The 23,765-nt window shown below is 39.6% G+C and overlaps 1 pseudogene; it reads right to left on the bottom strand.

Moving 5' to 3' along the window:
• Positions 1 to 23,765, bottom strand: part of LOC128845246 (dynein axonemal heavy chain 11-like) — a 233,488-nt pseudogene that overhangs the window by 7,843 nt on the left and 201,880 nt on the right.

Raw genomic sequence — 23,765 nt, 5'->3', positions numbered from 1 at the left:
ATTGTGGATCCAGGCAACTGATAGTATAATTGGTTGATTACTGATTATATGTTTCTTATGTTTGCACTTTGAGCTGGTGCATTTCATTCAAGTTCAGCCAGTTCTGTGTTCTGTTATTTCCTTATTTATAACCCATTGGTCTGGCATCTTACAGTATTAGTTTTTTTCACTATCAAAATATCTTATTCTGACACGATGTAACACAAAAGTCAGCATTTTTTTCCCCAGAGCCCATCAAGCAATTTTTATAGTTCATTATCTTCCTCACTGGTTTAATGCCAACTCAGAAGCTTGAAAACTTGTCTTTTTTTTTTTTTCCCCAAAACAGTGATACTTTCACCATGGCACACATGTATGGGTTTTTCTTGTTTTGAATGCAGCTGAACAATAAATCCTTCTCAATTTAACAGCAATCTCCTCACATTAAGTTCTTATATCAAAGTAGCTTTTTTATTTCAGCATAAATCTGCAATTGAATTTGTTAATTAACTATTTCTGAGCAGACAGCAGTCAGAGCAGAAAACTGTGTACCTGTAGGGACATCTAAAACAGGTTAATTTTTTTTGGTCTGTTTCTAGCGGTATCATAGAGCCTCACTTTGGTGTGGCATGTACTAAAACTTGCAGAAGGGTGTGAGGGCTCTTTTAATCTGAAACTCTTTTAGTTGCCTTTCCAGCTACAGCTTCCACTCCCTTTTTATGCAAGTAACACGTATGGTGCACTTTAACTGAATCCCAAATCAGTGCATGTTACAGTTTTTTGGCTGGCTTCACAGAAAAAAAATCTGTGCCTCAGGTGTTCTGTGTAACTGATATTGTTGTAATGTCACCCTTCCACTTGATTGATAGGCATCTTCCTGAATGCACAGTACATTTCATCCTGGACTGCGCCATGATTATCACCATTATGCCATCCCTCACCCCCATCCTCCCGTTCTTGTAGTATTCCTCGCTTTTTTTTTTAAACTAGGATTCCTTCTCAGAAGAGTAACACCTGCCAACTTTTTCACATCAGCAGCTGATTCTGTTATTCACTATAAACATTTTTTTAAAAGGCCTTTTCTTTTTAAGCATGTTGTTTTCCACTCTGTGAGGGAGGGAGACAGTGTGTTCATGGGATATTTTTTCTTGTGCCTGCCTCTGCTTATCTTGTATAGCACTGTCACATTTTCCAAGGTGCAGTTTTCTGTATTTTGCAGCATTCTTTGTGGAATTTTGCTGTATTTGTTGAAAGCCAGGGTGGGAGGGCATGTGAGATCAGCTTTTTTTCAAATGGATCTTATAGATTTCTCTGAACTGCTGTGACCTGCGAATCAAAGCATCAGTACATTTCTTCCTTTTATGCCACTTAACATCATCTAAGACTCAACCACCATCTTTCCTTCACAGGTCTCTTCTCTTCTTGGGAGCCATTCAATGTTGCTTCATAATAGATCACTATTAGGTAATGTGAGGCACACCTTCCACCCGAGGGGCAGACATGCTGTCTCTAGCCCATGGGTCACAGGGAAGTGACTACTGGTGGAAGGGCAAGAGAATGAATCCAGGTCTGGCCAAGTAAAACACTATCCCTGGGCTACAAGGCTAGCTCTTGTAAGAAAGCATTTGACAGGATTTGCATTAGTTTCAGATAGCTGTAAAAAAGATCCTGAGATAATACAGTTACTAGGTAGTCTGACATTTATCTCCTTAATTTAATCACTCATACTTGCTGTTTCTATGACATATTTGCTGAGCCCATGAAGCTCAAACTGTGCATTTATTCAGATTTTGCCCTTCACCTCCTTATCCCACCTCACCCCACTTTGAAACAGCATCTGTTTAAAAAAAGCAAAGGGTTTTATCTGGTGTCTCAGCTGGTGACATGTCAGGCAGGGATACAGGAGAGGCAGATTTTAAAATCAGGATGAGTGAGGCATCATCTTACCTTGCAGTGTGTGTGCCAGAGAGGCTATCCTCCACTGATAGCAATAATAAAAATTATTACAGAAAGGATTTTCACATGCAACAGTCAATCAGGTTTTATTTGCAGGCTCTAACAGTGAGCTACTGGTCTCCCTCACCCATGTGGGCTCTCTGACCAATGGATCAGTGCAGCTTGTCATCCCATTAGCCACACCCATGCATATTCTATGGGCCATCCTCAACCCCACCCCTCCCCTATGCTCAGTCAGAGAAAGCTGGCACGGAGCCCAGCTATGGCACAGAGTCCCCCTTGCGCTGCAGTGTGCTTTTCAGTGATTTCACTGTACATTGCACCTTATGCAAAGGATAATCCTTCATGTTAAATCCTAATACTTCTGTCAAATCTGTTTCAAACAATCAGTGCATACTTTCGCCCTCCTCTCCAAACACAAATATTATGTCTAGCTTGACTTTCCGTACATTTTTTTTAAAAAAAGAGCAGCTGTGTTGTCCTTCATGAGAACAGCTTGTAATTTACCATGACTGCTTTATTTCCCCATGGCAATGCTTACTGTCTTCAGGACAGTTGTCTATCCGTGGCTCCACAGGATCTATATGGTGCTCCAGTTTTCCATCAAGGGAAGCTAAAGTCTCATGATGCTTTGGTTGATCTACTCCAAAATCCACCTCTGGTGCTTTATGATTTCCCTCCTCTGATCAACAAAATGTCCTCCTTCCCTTTTCCTCTTCCAGGGGTCTGAAATGGCCTCAGATGAACTCATCTGGTTTGGACTTGTTTTGCTTTTTGGCACTCTCTCATGCTATGCCTGGCAGTTCCTGGTAGAGCTCTGCTATCCCTTGGGTGGCTCTACAGAGATGGCACAGTGCAGACTGGTAGAGATGAGCCCCCCCCCGCTCCCAGGATGGCATCAGTACAAGATGAGAGCACCCAGAACTCCTTGGGTGGCTTCTAGTGGTTCCACTAGTTGGTGGCAGTGGAAGCTGGCAGAGTTTCATTCTCCCCTTCTGTCTGCTCCTGGGAGTGTTTCAAAGGTGTTTAACCAGATGTTTTTAATCAACAAATAACAACTGATCATCAGTGAATTTTTTTCTTCTCCCGACTTTCACTCCTTTGTGCAATAAGATACCCACGACTGATGCTAGACTAATGTATATTTCTGGAAATGATGCCCCATTAATGCTACCCATCACAGTGGCAGAACTGGGTGGGTCAGCACTGTCTGCTAGCTCTGAAACATCTCCTCCAAGTTTCTTTGCCCTTAATACAAAATGCTGGGGAACGGTTACCACTGGAGTCTGACACTTTCTCCTCCATGTACCCAACAAGGTATTTATTATCTGTTATGAATCATGACCCAAACAAAAGACCTGAGTCCAAGTTTAGTCTTTTGAGTGGTAGATACTACACGTTACAGCTCTCTGCTCAGTCACTTTGGAGAGCACTCACAGCTTGATTTGAAAAAAGAAAGAAAAGTAAGAACAAGAACATTACAGAAATTGTCCAATGTTTCCAACCAGAGCAAGGTAAATGCAAATTTTTTTTGCCTTTCACTGCTGTTAATATCAAGCTACAAAAAGCTATTCTGAATTACGCACAGACGTGGGATATTTGCCGGAAAAAAATCCTATCGTTCATATTCTGTTTTTCTGATGGGCAAGAGGCACCGTCCATTCTGATTGACTGTTGGCATGCAACTTACTACTGAGCTAGACTGTATGTTGATGGATAAGCCAGTCTCATCCAAGTGTCAGGAAGATTATACGGGGGAAAAAAAAGAGCTGTCTGTAGTTGCTCCATCTCTGAGGAGATTGCCAACTCACCCTAACAAAAGAAAACATTAGTGTGCTATTTGCGTCTCACAAAGAGACTGTGATAAGATGACATGATAAATGATAGAGAGCTTTCCCCCCCCAATAAAAACACATACGGTAGCTAAATCATAAAGTGTAAAGAATATCTTGGCTCTTTGAATTGGGGTGAGCCATTTATTAAAAATAAAAAAGGTGAAATTGTCAGAAAAACGAGTGTAGTTTCTGCTTGTTCTGTATTTCTTAAATTAACTCAAATTACATTATGTAGGGGAAAGACATATGTATATACTAAATATCCTAAGAGCCGTCTCTTTCTGTGCCCACACAAAATTGCACAGGCAAACAGGTTAGGAGCTTTACTGTTTGTTTGTATTAATGGCTATTTGAGTGCCCCAATTCTATAAGTATTAAAAATAGGAATGTGTGTATTTCTTGTTGTCAAATTTGGAGTCCACTTTCAAAATCTGGCACTAACGATCATATCTTCAAAAGTCAGTTGTAGAATTATGTGCATTTGTCACAGCTTTGCACGCAAAGCACTTGATCATAAATGCAAACTGCTGGTTAGGCATCTAGAAAGCCACTTAGATGCACAAATGTGATCTGAACGTGCATTAAGTCCAAACACAGCAGGTATGTTACTGCATTGACATTTCTGTATCCAAATATCAGGCTTCTCTTTGTGAACATTTGGCCCTAAATATTCAAGATTAGTGAATGTTATTATCTACACACTCTGGTCATACACAATGAATAATAACTACAAATAAAGAAGAGAATTATATCACAAATCCCTACAGGTTAATTAGAAAATATTGCTACAGTCTTACTTATGTTAGTATTCCTGGAGCAATTATTGAACATATGACCAGGTAGGACAGCACGTATCAGCCTCATTTTAAACCTGGGTATGTACTGGGTATGGCTAATGATTATCTTCTAGTCATGGTCAAAGGCACACATTTAAGTGTTCCAACAGCCGTATATATTGTGGGCCACTCGATATTTTTGTCTCGGTGAGCAGACCTCATGGTGGATTTGAGTGGGTCCATTTTTTCCCCTCCCAGAGAGTTCCCAAAGTGGGTATTGCCTTCTAGCCTAAGGGTTGCTTCATGGGGGCATTCCCAAAATAACCACCACAGCCCCTCTTGGTGGCAGTTGCAGCAGAGAGGCTGAGGGAATGAATGGGTATGGGAACTTAACTCCCCTCTCACCAGCTCCAAGCTCGGGCTGAGGCACAATGGCAAGGCAATATTCAAAGGTTGTACTGTCACGTCCTAATATGGGGATAAATGGAGGCTTTCAATCTTCTGAGTAGCACCTTTTGTGATCACCCATTTCACACAATTTAAAAACCAAACAAGCCATTTTAGAGTTGACAAACCACGTAATAATATTTTTTAAGGTCCGTGCAATATGAGATGCCAGAACGCCCCCCAAAATGCAGACATCTATTATGCATACACAGTCGAGTCTTTATTTAGACTGGATCATCCCACAAGGCAGGTAAGCAAAGCAGACATACCTCCAGAACTAAATCAAGTCTCTTAAATAAATGCCTTATGAGTATTAGCATATTCATTCTCAAAAACAAACCAGTATACATGGGGAGCATTCTGCTGTTTTGAGGTAATGTCAGACATGCTATATTCTTTGAGAAGTTTCTCCTGTATGTCATCTAGTATGCTTTTAACTTCATGTTTTTCATGTTGGAAGTTTCTTGTGTATCCAATTCTGTGAGCATTTGTAGAATTTAGGGAGCTATTTACATGCAGAGGAAGTTACAAACATACATACATGCTTAACTTTATGCACTGAGTAGTTCCACTGATTCTAATCTCAGTGCATCACATTAAGTACATGCATAAATCTTAGCAGGCCAACACCTAAATGTTAACTACCTGGGAAAAACTCCAGCATGACCTTTGGAAAATAAGACCTCTTAATGTGCATGCTTACATTAATTGGAAAGATTGTCTGAATGCAAAAAAGAAAGTCACAGCTTGAGTGTCTGACAATTGACTACTACTTTGTGTCTTGCAGTCATGTTGTAGCTGTGTTGGTTTCAGGATATGAGAGAGACAGGGTAGGTGAGATAAAATCTTTTATTGGCCCAAATTCTGTTAGTAGAAGGGACAAGCTTTCGAGCTTCACAGAGGTGCTCAGGTCACCACTTTGCTAACCACTCTATATTGTGGTACTAAATTGTACCCCTTGCGCGATCTGCCCCATTCACACAATTGTATTTGTGTGTGGGATGGAGAATTGCAGCTGCTTCTGTAGCACCATCTCCCACTGTGTCTCTGCGCTTGGTGTGTCTGGGAATTGGCACGTAGGATGGAAGAAAACCAGCCTCACCAGAAATCTTCCCAGGAGTTCTTCCAGCTCCTCCTTAGAAGAGGGCAGGAGTATCAGGGGAGGCTACTAACAGGGGAAGCTGGAATATTTAAGAGAATCAGGCACTCCCGGTATGAGAGTATGGTGGTATATCTGCATAGATATACTTGGCCTCCTCTGAATTCTCCACAGAATTTGGGGGCTTTGTCTTTAGGAATGGGAAGGGAGTGGAAACAAACCCTACTCTTCCTTCTCTGGGTCAGTTTGGAGGAAATGATGCAAGAACACTTCACAGGAAGGCAAGTTCTGGGGTACAGTTCATGGAAAAATGGGATACTGCAGCTTGACAAAGGATTCTAAGTAGCTGAGTCCTACTAAAGCATAATAAGACTCAAAAGGGATTGCTGTATGATTCAAAACAGTGTTTAATGTATTCAGATTTCTTTCATGTATCACTTAGACTGTAGATCATTTCCCCGCATTACAAATTTCAAATCAAAGCTTTTTATAAAGCCATACAAAATAGCTTTTACTTTTGAAACCAAAGAGCCAGCAGAAAAAACAAACAAGTGCTATACCATCTTGTGAAGGATTTGCAATCTGTTTTTACTAACCTTTTCTTCCACAGTCTGCGAGACTCCTTCCCCAGTAATCGAATCCTTGGATTGCAGTTCCAACAGCGTATGGAACAGTTTGTCTGAAGTCACTGTCAAGAATTCAATCTCTGCATTGGGGGGCAGGCCACACTGGATGGGGTCTTTCAGGAGGTAACATTTCATCAGTGTATTTATGGGAACGTTGATAATCCAGGACCACAAACCCAGGAGCAAGATCTAGCTTCCTGTCAAACTGTCAAAAAAACAAAACAAAAAAAACACCCAAACCACAAGTGACAATCCTTGCTAAGTCAGAAAAAGGAACCTTCAACCTATAAATCAAATTATTCTGTTATGGAGTCATTGCTGAGAATGACACGACTTCTTAACAGTTTATGTCCATGAAAATTAATCACATTTGTTCCATATTTTATTTAGCTTCTTTATATCCCATACAGATACTGATGTTCAAAAGACAAAAACTACATGAATTTGCAAAAAAATCAGGTTTTTCTTCAGTTAGCAAAAAACATACTGATAATTTTAATTTAAAAAATAGAGAGAACTATTTTAAAAGAAAAATGTTATTTCTTCCAAATTACAAAGTGCTACTCTCTGGAGTAACATTATTAGTCCATATGCCAATTTATTAAATAAAGCAATTTATGGTAGTATCTCTGAAAAATGCCATCCTTTCTTGAAATGAAAGTGAGTAATAGTGTAAGGTTTGCAAAATAAAGAGGCACGTTTTTTTCTTCAGATTATTACCAAAATACATGCATTGTCTATTTGACAATCAATACACTCCATAAAATAAAATGGAGCTATGGTATCATCATCATAATTTCTTTTCAAATGGTTTGCTGAGAGCCAGATTTTATCCTTTATGGAAAAGAATGGCAAAATTGTTTAATTCAATATCATATATTCATAATAAGCTATAATTCTGCTGTATCTCAAAACTGCTATGCAAATATTTTAGGCTCACTAGACATTTAAAACAACAGACAGGTGGGAGTACATTTATTTATTTACATTTGTACTGACTTAAAATTCAAAATGCTATTTGATGCTTTTGAAGTATTACTGTGGGATGCTAAATTACTACTGAAATCTTACAGTTTTGTGATACCTTTCAACCTGCCAAGATACATAATGATGGTGATGATGATGATGATGATAACAACAATAGCAGTAGTGCAGGATCCTTAAAATAATGTGGGGCTCATTTCTGAAAGATAAATACCATTTTCTCTAACTTCAGTTTTGTGATTCAGCATTTGTGATGCAAGTAATCTGCAATAATGAAAGTAAAATAACCCCAGGTTTGTGTGGGATGGAGATACATTTGAATCTAAAATGAGGCACCCTCCCTTATAATGAGGGACATGTTAGCAGCGTGCAGTGCCATGATGCAAGGCTTCCTCTAGAGAAACTGCAAAAAAGTTCATCTTCAGAAATGACACTATACTGAACAAACGAACAATTATTCCAGATGTGCCTCCTGCTGGGGCTCAAGTTTTTTCAGTGCCTCACCAGATCTGTTTGGAAAAGGGTTTCCCACTGTTTCTTTGAGAGAGAATGCACCACGCTAGTAGGGCCAGAGAAAGCTGAATGACCCCAGATTCATGGCAACCCCAACTGCAAATATGGGTAGCTCCTTGAAAGGCGTTACAGCTTTCCTCCCTGCAGCCCCTCTATATTCTACTCTCTTTTTAAAAATTCTTGTTTCTTTTCACTGCATTCTTCCTTGGCTTTCTTTTAATCCTTTCCTGCTCTTGTTCTTTTGTTCTTGTTCTTGCACTCAGAGCAGGTTACATATTGCTCAGGGTGGGTAGGGAATGTACACTGCAGGCTCTGTGGGTGTGTTCTCTCACAGCTGAGCTGAGTGGCACATGGACGGGAGAAAGAAAGAAAAGCTTGAGCCAGTGGGCTGCTGCCTCAGCCTGCAGCTGTATACGTCTGGGGCCTGATTCTCCACTACCTCCCACTTTGTGTAGCCATTTACATATGTGCACGGTGTGTATAAAACACTACCAATCTGATCTGGAAGTGTGGTATACCCATTTTGCACAGGCGGCTTGTCGAGGAGGGGAATGAGAAAAGATAGATATAAAAGGACTATGTGTGATGGCAAATATATTGTTTCATGGGATAGAATGGGGGAATCGCAATAGGAGGTCAGGGTTCATCTATGTCAAAAGGGATCCCAAAGAGAAGGGTTGGGAACCATTCGTTTACAACGGTCAGAATGATCCTGATTCTGTATCCCACAACTCCCATTGACTTCAGTACAGAATCTGTGTCCATCTAAACAACAATAGTAATAATTGTGCACAAATGAACTCCCTTGTACAGCATGAAGTAAAAGGGCTTTTGCTGCCACTGCCTCCTACCATGTGATTTTAGAACTTGAGGGAATTCCATAAATATTATAACCCTCTCTATACCACATTTGGTACTACATTAGCAGACATCTTGGATATTTGAAGGGAGATCAGAGACGACCAACAAAAATCATCAGGGGTTTGGACAGATAGACTTATGAGCTAAAATAGCTAAGTCCTTAATTGAACCCAGGATGCTTACATGGGTAGAAGTGGAAGAGTACATTTAAGGATGTCTAGGTGGAGAAAAAATAATGTTGCTTAAAACTAAAATCCACTTTCCATGGACCATAGAACTTTGTGCCAATGGATGGATGGATGCAAGGCTGGATAATCACTGAGGCATCTCCCCTGGCAAAACTTACAGATGTTCTGCTTTTACTCCAGTCCCATTAACTTCACTCAGATATAACCTCATGCTTCAGGGCTTAAACCATATCTAACCACACTGAGCAATCCTACTCTGAGGTTTGTTGTACCTTCCTGTGAAGCATCTGGTTCTGGCCACTGTAGGATACAGGACACTGGACTAGATGGATGGACCATGGTTCTGATCAAGTCTGACAGTTCCTAGATTCCTATGTCAGATGCTCATGAATATAAGACAGAAGGATATATACCCACTGCATTTTGATATCACATTATTCTAGTGTGTGAATAATGTCTCTAAAATTTCAGCATATCTAGAGTTGTTATACATGAAGTTATCCATGTTTAGTCAACTTAACCATATAATTTTTTATGTATAAAAAGTACTAAGTTATTAAAAGCTGATGTTACTAGTATTCTATTTTTACTTAGTTGTCTGAGAATTTGAAAGGGAAGAACCCAAAGCACAGACCATGTAACATAGAACTGAATACACAACCTAAATTATGTCAGGGTGAGGTAAACCAGTCTGACGACAGTAATAAATGACCCAAACATTTTTATAAAAAAGATTGACTGAATCTTTTCTGCAATTCCTAACTGTTCAGGTAACTTCCTTCACATATTATCTTACATATTCATATGTCCCTTTAATTCCTGATTCCCAGCTAAGACTGAAAGCAGGAAGTTGAAACTATCTTGAGAAAGAACTCTTTGCAGGGTAGTTCTGTCTTAACTGGAATCAGGAAGCATCAGAAGCCTGCTTGAATAAATAGGCTGCTTGAATCCAGTTTTGTTAACATAAGTGATTTGGGGCTAAACAGCCACACCCACATTCTTTTGGAGGATGTATCCTAATCTACCCTATGGAGATTTACCCATTGATAATTGAATTACAAGCAGCTAAGCAGTACCCTTATAAAAATAGTAATCAGCGGTCCAAAACATTGCAGAATTACTATTGTAAGCTTTAGCCTTTTGGATCCTTACTGTAAAATAATGTAACATTTTCTTTTTTTATATATAGGGGAGAAGATTCTGTTTTATTGTAAAATGAAACAATTTAAGGTAAATAATGTTATGAAAAGACATAATTTTCACTGCCAGTGTAAAAATGGATGGAAGATCCAGGGGAATTAAAAGATGAAATAGTACATCATGTCCAGCAGTGAACTTATCACAAATAACACACGTTTAAGAAAAATTATATTCCTCAAAAGTGTTAAGTTTACATATAAAAATGTGTCAGCTTCCAGCAGGGGGAGCTCTAACTCTGGAAACACTTCTGTGGTTGCTGAAGCTTTTATTACCTGACTGGGTTGCATATACTCTTCCAACTATGTGCGACAAAGTCTTCTATCCTAGTCGTCTGTAATATGACCACCATACATAATCTAACCAAACAAGTAACGGAGATCTTCCCAGGGTACCTACAACAAGAAAGGTATTTTTTAAGTGTAGGGTTTGATTCTAAAGGAAATGAAATAATTATTCAGCCAAAGAGCAGAGGCTAGTTAGTGTATTGGGACTGTGAAGAAAGATTCAATTCTGTTTGCCAGTCAGGTTCAGAACAACAGTTGATGGGGCAGAAAATTTCCACTATTCTACTTGTCACACAAGAGAGGTCGCACAAAGTCACCCTTCGTAGAATGTGTTAATCATCTTTAAAATTCGTATTAAAAATAAAAACCCAGTTTTGCACATATAGAAAACAACAGGATTAGGTTCAGCACATTTATCAAAGTAGTTAGGGATGGCACATACTTACTTAAATGGGTTTAAGGAAATGCAAAAATATCTGAGAATTTGCTTCCAGGTAGTTGTAGAGAACACGGACAGAAATTATGAGGTCCCCATTGTTAAAAGGGTACTTTCTGTTCTAGCCCTGAGGTCCAAATTTCTGCCACTTATTCACACAGGCATGACAGTAGCAAAGTGAAAAACAGAATCATCTTGAATTCCTGTTCACAGGTACACTGATCAAGCAGGTTCTGAAAGATCAGAGAGATTTCACTTATTCAAGAGATTCCATCAATTTGAAAATTTCTGTGTGAAGATTTTGTACCTCCTATAATTATCAGTAACACCACAGATGACTATAACTGACAGTTATAGTTAAAGTTAGTGACAAAAGTATCTTCACTATTTTTTGCAGCTTGTTTACTTTGTGCATTTGTCAGCACTTTCTGTGTCATTGTTTCCCCTGTACCGTCCACTACCTGTTTTCTTTCTTGCTATAAGACTCCTATAAACATCAACAGGGGTACAAAAAAGACGTTATAATTTCTAAAGGGTTTTTTAAGATGATTTGCGCACCATACTGTTTAAGATGTGAGCTATCAGAAAATAGATTTTTTTTGCTATTAGGAAATTTCTCAAAAAATTAAAGTTAATGGTCTCCCTTTAATGTTAAAGAGCTAATAGATTTCTATGACTGACTGTGCAATGTTGCTTGCAATTATTAACTGGATCAGTGTTTGTATATCTTTTAAATATCAATACAAGTATTTTAATTAAAAACACATTCTACAAAATGGGAACAAGTTAAGAGAAAAACGATGATGATCTAGTACAACCAAAGTGATGTTTCATATTACATATGATCAAAAGACTTCAGTCTAGATGCTTAGCTGGTGTAAATTGGCATAGCCCCATTGATTTCAATAAGGTTAATTGATGTACACGAGCTGAGGATCTGACCCTAGTGCACACCATACACAGTAATCGTACAAAATACTCCAATGGCACAGGGCACAAAAATTCATGTTCTCGCATCTGAATTAAAGAACAAAATGAAACCAGACCAAAATAATTTCTCATTTCTACACTACAGTAATTATCTGTAATGTCTGCAAACTGTTTCCCATGCACACAGGAATATATTTAATCAGAAGCCATATTTCATGCTTCAGAATGAGAAGATCTAATTTCTTGTTTGCTGTACAGTTATGCCGCTATAAGACAATTTTGTGAATGGATCTTTATGTAATGAAGTTTATTCTATTTTATTATCTCACAGCCTGCAGGAGCTGTCAGTGACTTTTCAATTTTAAATGACTTTACAATGATAAATTTAATAATCCCATTTTTGTATTTTATAACTCCTGTGATGTTTTACTTGCCTGGCCAAAATTATCCAGTGCAGCATAAAGATTAGCCAGCATTCCAGTGGGTGGCTCATTGGTTATTTTAATCAGAGTTTTCAAAAATTCCCTTTGGAATGACATGATCTTTAGGAGAAGGGGCAGATTCAGTACTCATAAAAACCCGATAGTCTGGGTGACTTCCTTCACTGTTTCTCCAGGAATTCCTCTAATGTGTCAAGCCACTTTGCTACAAGATGAATTTTCTGGGCAAGGGAGTGGGGAGGTAGGAGAGAGAAATAGGCTTCCCAGTGAGCTATTGATTTGAAATATGAAACATTTTATTGATACAAGCAAATCCCAGGCATAAGGAAGCAGTTTGATATAGCACAATATTTGAAAAAATCATGTGCATCTGTTTAGCACAATATACTGCATAATGACAGCAATCTTCCCTGTTTGCATCTATTCATCTGATTATACAGAGTAACAATTCTTTTTGCTACACATTTATTTACTAAAGGATTTTTTTTATGGATAATAAATTAGTAAATCAAATAGCATGTGTTTGGTAAAATACTTTAGTCAACTCCACACAAGACAGATGCAGTTCACATTTTATGTGATATTCAATGACCCATTAACACTCATACCTCGATATGAAGTTATGAGCTTCTCTTTTAGAAGAGACAAAGGAAGTTGGTAATCATTATTTAGCGCTGTTTTATCTAGACACACATTATTTTGAAAAGCTTCCGTTTTTAACACTGCAATGTAGCACTGTTGTAACGAAGAGCTTTGACTTACTTGAAGTATAACCCAGTGGCCTTCTTTTGATGCTTTTACCATAGCTATTTCTGCTACCGCTTCCTGTCCTTGACCCAGAGGTATATTGTGAAGTTTTCTGGCATCAGTGGTAAATTCAAGCTTGCTCCCTAAACAGAACAATATATTGTATCACTTCAACCCAAATAATTAATATCGTTCAAAGAATCACGTACTGTGCACAGAGCATTTAAATGGAACACATCATAGAAGTCACTAAACTGAGAACAAAACAAAACAGAAACAATAAAAAAACCCTCCAAAATATAGTTTCATTATATCAGATGTACTAATATGTTTTATTTCTTTTGTGCTTCTTACAATATAAAATTGCATATACAATAAGAGGCAATCCAGAAGGAGAACAACCAACTAATTCCCACTAAGGAAATCACTACCTACTACACATATAAAATACAATTATACCACAAAAATGCACTGCTGGTAATGTAATGTAAAGGCAAATATAAAAAAAACTTCTGACTAAAATAACAAGAACTGACTAGGGTATCTGTTAAGCAGCTGCACATCCTATCTATGTACACACACAGTACAAGGAGTTAACTTGTAGTCATTACATTGAAATTGGATGGGGGGGGCGGGAGAGTCATGGCATAAGGAAGGATGAGTTGAAATTAACTTATTTGTCTCTTATCAATGTAACTGGGCCAAATTCTCCTCATGCAAAACTATTGACTTGCACTCATCTAATCAAAACAGATGCTGGCCCTTTATTTTTTCACCAGAGAGCCACCAACAATTGCATTGTACTCTGTCTGAGTCAAGCACTATAATTGTCATAAAGGAGTATGTTTTCCGAATGTCATATTTCATGAATTAACATGTGATGGTACTCAACAATAATGGAGGTTCCTTATTTATTTCTCTAGAGGTATTAATTGTAATAGCATTAATTACAATGAATTCTTTTGGTATTCATGTGAATGAGTAGGAGTTCCACTCCAATTCAATAGAAAGTTTGTTAGTTGTAAGCATTCCCTTTTGTGCAACATTAACAGACATGTTTGGCCTGGACTTACCTAATGATTCTATGGTTTTCAGTGGGTCAACTCCAGAAGAGAAATGAAAACTAGCAGGACTGTTTTCTTAAAACTATTTTGCAAACTCAGTTTTATGCCTCTCTACATATTTGGTTCCAAATTTCTCTTCAACAAAGTTCCTATAAATTAAGAGTTGCAAAATGATAAAGCTTCAGGGAAACCAACATTTAAAAGCTATAGAAAAAACATTTATACTACTAGTATTTAATCATGATTCATATTTGGTAGAAATCCAAGAACACCACACTCTGGAGGCAAAAAATCGGTCCCTCTAACTGTTCAGGTTAGTAATCCAACCTAACACCATACGTCATCTGATCTGGTCTCCTGGCTCACATAGTAATCAGCTTCTGGAGGGAACATTTCATTTTCCATTCTTGTGAAAACTTCTCTTTCTTTGGACATTCTGATTCCGCCACTTTTTTTCCTTCCTTTTGGGGAGCCTTCAATATCTTTATCCAACCCACAAAATTCATCCCTAAAACGCATTGTCTAGAGATGAAAAAAACCCTAAGCACACATTTGACTGTATCCATGTATATTTTGAACAGCAAAAAATCCCAAATTATTTGCACAAATTTTGTTTTTTTTTAAAACAATGTTTGTGGGCTTCCTTGAAAGCCTACCCAGGTTCCTGAGACACACTTGATCACCTTAATTGTACTCCATGCAGATCTGGAGTGAAAATCCAGTAGCCTATTTTAGTTGTGGTCAATATGAACTCTGAGTAAGAAGTCAAGTTCCCAAGCATCGATTTCCTTATTCATAAGTAAAAGCTGCAAGACAAAACATTTACATAATTAACTGAACAATTCCCCATGTAATGCCTACAGCTCTTTACATTTGTAAGAGCTTAGGACCTCATTCATGACCAAATCCCAAGTTCCAGCAGTTTTTTTTAAACATGCAGTCTATGGGTACCATAAAATATTGATTTAAATATAGACGTGTTCCCTACTGCAGTTGAATGGATTCACAGTAGATAAGTGGACAAAAGGTAGCAGTTGGATGAGCCCGTTTGAATCAAACAAAAAAGACCCTGAACCTTCATACAAAATTTGAACCAAACCCCAAACCTAAAGCTGTTTTGAAGTTCAAAACATTTAACTCTTTCTGTTAATTTTTTGTTCCCATCGATGTGCCTTTTTTATATGGGACCACGGATAGAAACACTAAAATGTGGGGAGAAATGAAATTTTATGGTGTTCCTGGCTCAGTCAAAACCAAATAGCACTGGAATGTCATATTACATTTCCAGAACTGAGAGGATTGGATAAGCAACCAAATTTTTGGATGGTTATCAAATCTGAATCCGAACTATCTAAGGTTAGCACATTGCTAGCTTTTGGCAACTACTTTTTAGAAATCAAAAGTAAACCTAAAACCACTATAGTATTTAACTGTCTTGTGCAAGGATATGTGGCTTGCCAACATTTGGAATTTACTGAGGAAGCATTTCTGCTAAGTGTTAGTAGCCACCGCTGCCATCAGAGCAGCAAAAAATGTGACAAATAAACAACTGACTGCAATTGCCCCTTTCAAACAGAACAGGAATGTTTTTGGGGGGAGAGGGGAGGGCGGGAGCGTCCCTGCCCCTGGTGGAGGTCATTATTCTCCGGAAACTGGTAAACCAACCCTGGCTCATGTAGATACTTGAGAATAGGAATGTTTTGCCTTTGAAATGCACCAGATTACATGTAGCTTCAAAGAGTGTTCATGGGGAAGACACCCCCGGGACCACCTTACAAGGGCTTTATTTCTTGCCTGCAAATTAGTCAGTTCAAAACACTGCTCTCCTCTCATCTCAGCCCTCAAATCTAACACTGCAGATGCCATTTGCAAAATGGGGGGTAAGAAAGAAAAACGACTGTTTCAGAGAAGACAAAAATATTTCTAAAAAATGAAGCCAGGCGCTGTAGAGACAGGAATAAGATGCAGTTCAGCTGGCAAGTAATACACTGACAGTCTGATGGATTTTTGAGGCATTTCAATAAATCCCTCTTTTTCAACTTCAGCAGGGGCGCATTGAAGCAGCTACATTTTCCAAATGGCAGACAGACAATAGCATCTAAATTATTTTTAAAAAAGCACCCACGGCATTATGATGACTACAACTAAATCCATTTTAAAGCGGGGGGGAGGGGGGTCAACAAATGTATTGAGCTCTTTGTGAAGTGCCTCACTGACATTTCCCAACTCCCTCCGCTTTTTGCCTTTTTTTTTTTTTTGAGAAACCTGGTAAAATGCACTAAAGGATTTAAGGTTATCATCTGTCTCTCTGTCTAACTTCTGACACATCTTTATGACAATAAAGAGTCACAGTCAACTGTAATAGGAGGGCAACACAATGAATCCTGGTAAGTCAGGGAGGGAGGTCATTTTTTTTTCAACTTCACTGCCCTCTCACCCCCATTTCTTCCTCACATAACAGAAGTGCCATCTGTTCCTACCCCAAACATGCATGTATTTGATTTCCATTCAGTAATAGCTAACAGAAAAAGAGATTATCAAGCGATCTAAAGCACTCATCAGCATTAGTAGTCTCTCCCATCCAACGTGTTTTGTTTGCACCTCCAAAGATTTAGAGACAAAAAGTGCTGTCATTGCCTATAATTATTCCTCTCTCTGGTAGGGGACCATATATTCAAAGGTACAGAACATGGCTGCAGTAAGGAAATATGAGGCTCTAAAGTCAGAAAGTTTTGGGAGCCCCAGATAAGAGGAAGGATGTTTAGTTTATAGTTTTGTGTGTTCTAGCTTGCAGTCATATAGCAAACAATATTACTTGGGTGCTGTGCTATCAAGATGTTGCATTAGAATACATCATTACCAAGTAATAATGTTGCATGATGCAATGTCACCTTGTAGTGATGCAAAAATCAGTATACCTTGTAGCTGGGGTGTCACCATTAAAAATGTGGCTCAAAAAATCGACTCTGTACAAAAGTCATCCCAGGGTTCCATGTTTAGTGTAGCTCAATGACTTCATCTCCAATCTGTGCAGTTTACAAGTAAAAATAGATTTTTTTCCTAGCTGCCTGGTCAGCAAACTCAACTTGGGATCTTAAAGTCAAGCTGGGTTCTTTCCTTCCTATCTTGTTACCAGTGCTAATGATTCTGTAGGCCAAATCCTGCCCTCAGTTACATCTGGTGCCACCTCATGAAAGCATGGCTCTACATTTGGACTTTAATTAATGGTTCAATTGAGGCCAGTTTGTGGTTATCCTGAAGTAGTGCTAAAAAGAAAAGAAAGGAATATGCATTTTGTTACCCAGACAAGCAGACATGACAAGATACATTCATGGAGCATATCTGCTGAGACAGCTGGTGCCAATTTGACTTAATTACTTTTCAAAGTAGAATGGCACTTTAAACCCAAATTTCTTGATGATCTAACCTCTGTCCCATTCCTCTTCCCTCACTTTGTGCCCCTCCCTCTACACTCCTGATTCATAGATATTAAGGCCAGAAGGGGCCATTGTGGTCATCTAGTCTGACTTTAGAACTTCCTCAAAATAATTCCTAAAGTGTATCTTTTTGAAAAACATCCCATCTTGATTTTAAAATAGTCAGCAATAAAGAAGCCACCGCAAACCTTGGTAAACTGTTCCAATGGTTAATTATTCTCATGGTTAAATTATCTGTCCCTCTTCTGTTTCTTTCTGTTCCTTTCCCTGCCTCCTCTCGCCTCACCCTCCTCCTGCTTTCGTCTTCTTCCTGCCTACTTGCTTAATTAAACCAGCTCTTATATGTTCAGGGCCTTTCCACACCACTGCAAGATGGGAGCAGAGCCAGGAGTGGGGCAGATCCTGGAGCACAGGAGTTGTATGGGCAGCACTCCCACACTGTGGAACTAACTGGCATGGTAAGACAGGGGAATACAGCCAGGAAAATTTCTGAAACGCAGGCTGTGTCATCGCAGGGGAACTTCAGGAAGTTATACTTGTGCTTCGGAGTAGCTATTTTGTATAGCTATTAATTAATCACAAGAATCAGAGGCTTTTTACAAAAGGTGGAGGTAGGGGGAAGGCATCAGCTTAGCAGTGTTATGTGGTTCAGCTGCAGGGGACCTCCCTATACATGGCTACTAGCTGGGGTTTTGATGCAGGAGTTGTGGAGATGGAATAGATCCAAGATTATGTACCCATGGATCTACCAGAATAAAAAGAGAGTTAATCAGAGCAAAGGCTACCAAAGCCTTGGGGCTGCAGTAGACGCTGCAGAGCAACTGCTGAGGGGGCTGGGAAGAATTCCTTGTGTCCTGTAGGGCTGCCTACCCCAAGCCCAGCTGCTCATGCTCAGGGTGGTGGGCAATCTACAATGCAGCTGTGCAAATCAAATATTGCATAAGCAGAGTCTGAAGCAGATCTGTCTGGCAAACCTCCTGATTTCTACATTATGTCAAAATACATGAGTCAACATTTCATTTTCCCAAATTTCCAGTAATTCAGTTGCCCTATTCTTGTCCTTTATATCCTACACCCGGATGACATTTTTGAACCATATTTTAGGAGCTTAATTTGATCAAATGATCCAAGGGAACTCCCAGTAGATACCTCTGATTTAATGCTAGATGTGTTCTAATGGTTAGCATCTCTGACAATGACGTTTTATTCTGCTCCAGTTAATTTTTAGGTAATACATGCTTTATTTTTGACATGAGTCAGGAATGCAGGTCCCTTTTTCGGCAGTTCAGTTAGAAAGTAAAATAAAATAAATTACAGAGCTCACCCTTGCAAAGTGCTGAGCCCCCTCAAAGCCAGCAGAGGGTGCTCAGCACCTTGCTGGATCAACCCCGTAATACATCTCCCAATGCGATAGACTTCACAGTGACCTGTTGGTGACCCGGAAGGAGTTGAGGCAAGACACAGCTAAAGGACTGATATTCGGATTTGGTAAATACTAGCAGTGTCTGAATATCAGCTTTCACAGCCACTTTCCCCTTCTCCACACGGGGAGACCAGTGCTTAATTTGAATGAAAGAGGTGTGGCGCTCAAGCAATTAGGTGCTGGGGTTCAAGCAATATTTTTGACATTAAAAAATGATACAGCAAGCCGAGAGGTACCGGGGCTTAGCCTTGCCAAGCCCTGGCACAAATTAAGCACTGACTCAACCTCCTTCTTCCCCACAACACATGTTCAACAAGCCAAACCAACTCCTCTCCTAAATTTACCACCTTCCTCCAGGACATGACAGCTAACATCCCAATAGGTCCTCAGCCCTTCTCCTCTGTCCCCATTTGTTATTGTTTTTTTTTCCAAAAGGAACTTGTAGCTTGTGGGGAGGGGTGCTAAGGCCTGTGCCCATCATACAACCCCCTCCATGAACCCAGGAGAGCAATGTCTGGGTTGAGAAGCAAAGACATAACAGAGAAATTTCCAGCTGTGCGAAGAAAAAAAAAAGCATTTTATACCAAATCAGAAAACATTACACAATACTCTTCCCACGCCTCGTAAGAACAGCCATTTGGGTCAGACCAAAGGTCAGTCTAGCCCAGTATCCTGTCTTCTGACAGTGGCCAATGCCAGGTGCTTCAGAGGGAATGACCAGAATAGGAAATCATCAAGTGGTCCATTCCTTGTCGCCCATTCCCAGATTTTTGCAAACACAGGCTAGGGACACCATCCCTGCCCATCCTGGCTAATAGCCACAGATGAACCTATCCTCCATTAATTTATCTAGTTCTTTTTTGAACCCTGTTATGGTCTTGGCTTTCACAATATCCTCTGGCAAGGAGTTCCACAGGCTGGCTGTGCGTTGTATGAAGAAATGCTTCCTTTTGTTTGTTTTAAACCTGCCACCTATTAATTTCATTTGGTGACCTCTAGTTCTTGTGTTATGAGGAGTACCCTTAAATAACACTTCCTTAATTACTTTCTCCTCCCCCGCTGGGTTCTGTGTGTGTGAAAACCATGCCATCTTTCGATGACCCAGTATATAATTTTAAAAATGAATCCAGCTCCCACATTTTGCTCCCAGGATAGCTAATGGGAAAATCAACTGTCTTCACTGGGATAACTTTCCAGGGATGATATTGTTTTTGTGTCCTTAAGAAAGCAATTTTGTGTGGCTGGGAGTACTGTGGAAATTGCACACTCAGCCCCAGGGAGCATCTTAGACTCAGGGTGACACTGATGGACCAAAGACCAACTCTCCAGGGGCCCAGTAGAACAGTTCTTCAGCATAAGCAGCTCAAGCACCAGTATGAAGTGCTAGTAAATGTACAAACCAGTTCAATCTCTCCCTCCCTCAATGGGAAGAGAGGAGGAGGAGATATCTCTATGGCAGAATCTCTCCTCACACTCAGCAGATCGGGGCCCTGCACATCGTAAGGTTAGTTCTGCAGAGCTAAAGACTTATGGAGCAAAGTGTTGTGGGGGAAAGAGATCATGGACTAAGCAAATACGTGCATGAGCACACGCCCACCCAACAACATACAAAGGTGTGTCCGTAACAGACATACCGCACCTGGAAAGGTAACTGGGCTGTGAAGGTAAGCTTGTCTCTTTCAAACAGACCACAACTGATGTAAATTAAATTGGAGTATGTCACACACTCAATCAGGTTGTTTACACGCTCCCACCCATTGTCAGAGGGTTCTGCCTGCTGCACTGCTTTGTGAAATACAACATAAAAAGCCTGTGACAGAAGGGAGACAAGGGTCTAAGCCAATGGTAACACTGGATTAAAACAGCAGCACACAAACATATTGATCTCTTCCTGAATAGTAACCTGGAGTGAGAACTGATATATTGGATTGATTTTATTCAGCTCTTCCATGAGGAAATAGAGCTGGGAAGCTCTTGCCACTACTGGCCGATAACGCTCACAAGCCTCATTGATCCTTACTTTGTTGACTTTTGCTTCCAAAACCTGCAATATACCAGAGATAGAGAAACTATGTGTGAAGAGCTGTACCTGGCCTGAACAAGACTGACAGGATTCAGTGAGCAGCCCTGCAACAGAGGCCTTGGGAGAAGCCAGAGGGTTGGAAAATAATGGAGGTAGCAACAACTTTTGGGTCTGGATCTGGAAGGTTCTGAGAGCCTTAGATTCTGCAAGGTTCGAGATGTGACGTACTCTCAACTCCCATTACAGTCAATGAGAGCTGAGAGCATTCAGGACCCAGCAGGAGGTGCTCACCCTTTGAAGGATCAGGCCCTTGAGGAAGCCACAAGATTAAGAACAACTTGAACTTGTTTTCCCTGCTTCAGTTACTTTTCAAATCATTTTAGGGCATTAGAAATTCAAAGGGCCGCATCCTAAAATTGTTTTACATGCAGCACTCCCAATAAGGCAATGGAGTTTTGAGTGCAGACATTGCAGGATTGAGTCGCAAATATTTAATTTCAACCCATTTGTTTCTCACTGCTCAAACATTTTAAAAGAAAGAAAGAAAATAAATCAGTGATTACTTTCCCTCAATGGGTTTTGTGAACTGAGAATAGAGAGAAGACACAGAAAGTATCCAGCTTCTATATATGCCCATAGCAAATGCAGCTGCTTGTAACGTGCTAGAACATCTGCAGGAACATGATATTCATGCAGAATCACACACATTAGAATATAGCTTTATCGAGAGAACAGTTTAGTTATGAAAGCAACATAAATCTATTTTATAATAGCTTTGTCCACCACCTCCCCTTGCTCTCTGTTCATAATTTTAACTGAAGAATACTGTCAAACTGGTCATAATGGGACAAATCCTCAAGTCCTTCATCATTTTTTCCTCAGTCTTTAGTAGTTTGAGTAATGCCGTGTAAAAAATGACTAGGGATTTCAGGAGTTGGCCCTTTTTGCATTAATAGCCACTCTGTAATTATATCTCTTCAGGAGAGGCATGAAGCTACCAAAAGAATAACAGGCGGAAGACATCAGTGCCTATCTGAAACTGAAACAGCTAACCTCATTCCAGGCAGAGCTGATCACATTTTGTAAGAGGCACTGCTAGTCCACAGAAACTAGGCAACAAGGACCCGAGTTTCTATTCCCCTGCACCTTGCATAGTCATTTACATCAGTGAAAGGTAAGTGGTAGAAATGTTACCATTCCAACTTTACACTGCTGTAAATGACGGCACAAGGTCCATGGAAATGGACAAGGAGGCCTCCAAATGTGAATTTTTGCAGAGTAAGAGGCAACCCCTTCCCTGGTTCCTTTACAAGTCCCAGCTAAACTCTCTTCCTTAGGATTCACACTCAACCATTTTTAAAAGAAGTGTTCTAAAAGGTTCTTTTAAACTCCAGCCTGTCATATACAACCTGTTTATAAAGAGTTCTGATGCTTTAGTTTATTCAATGGCTTCTTTTGAATGAGGCTTTTAATTGAATGTTTGCTATCTACTGCTTTTTCATCAGTATAGGCTGTTTCCTGAGGATTTTTATAGGGGAAACTTTGGCAATGATTTATGTTAGTTTAAAGTTATCTAGGAGATGGGTAAAGATGACCCCACAGTAAGATGAATACAAGCCTGCAGCTAATGTGCAGATTCACAATTTACTGGGTTCCTTGGAAACATCTTACTCACAGTCCCCTAAGGAGAGTCCAGGCAGGATGCATACACACAGGGTAATCAGCTCCAGCCACATTCTCTCATTCCTCCCTCTGACTTCAGGGCTCAGACAAGCCTGATGGAAGAGTAGCCCAGCAGGGTTCACAGCTTTCAGCTCTATCTAGTCTCACAGCACTTACTGAATCCTCTCCACCTAAGCAAGACCTTCAGAAGTAAGCGTCTTCCTTTTAAAAAGACACTGTCACATGATTAATGTTCCGAGATATTTCTGTAGTTGTTTGTTGATGTTATCTATTCTGAGTTGGGGAAGGGTTGGGATAATAGCATCTCTGTATTCTGATCTGGCTTGAATGCTGACATCCTCAGATTTTTTGGTCAAGTCATTTAATCATCGCCTCAGTTTCCCTATCTGTGAAACAGGGGTGAAGTATGTATTTTTCTACCTAACAGGGATGAACTGAGGATGAATTAATTAGTTTGTAAAGCACTTTGCAGATGAAAAGGAGATGTAAGTGCTATGTATTTATTACTGATATCACACGACATTTTATACTTATGAATGTAATATTTCTCTCTAAACTGCATATGAACCATGACTTTAAAATGCAATGATTTCTTACATTAGCTTCTTGGTTTGCATACTTAGCACTGTTTGCACAAGAGATGCAATGATGTGCATCAGCATAGCAGAAATTAATATAGAGCTCCAAAATGTGTATTGCATTCATCACTTTCCTGTTACCTTCTTGAGTTCCTCAATTTGTATGCGGTTCATTATGCATCCACTGAAAGGGTTTTCCATACTGGACATATGTTTTTACAGTCAGTTCTGACTACTTAGAGCCAGAGAAAACAGC

This window comes from Malaclemys terrapin, chromosome 11 (genome assembly GCF_027887155.1).
Source record: "Malaclemys terrapin pileata isolate rMalTer1 chromosome 11, rMalTer1.hap1, whole genome shotgun sequence".
NCBI classification, from domain to species: domain Eukaryota; kingdom Metazoa; phylum Chordata; order Testudines; family Emydidae; genus Malaclemys; species Malaclemys terrapin.
The sequence above is the reverse complement of the archived record's forward strand: the minus strand, read 5'-3'. Positions and strand labels throughout refer to the sequence as shown.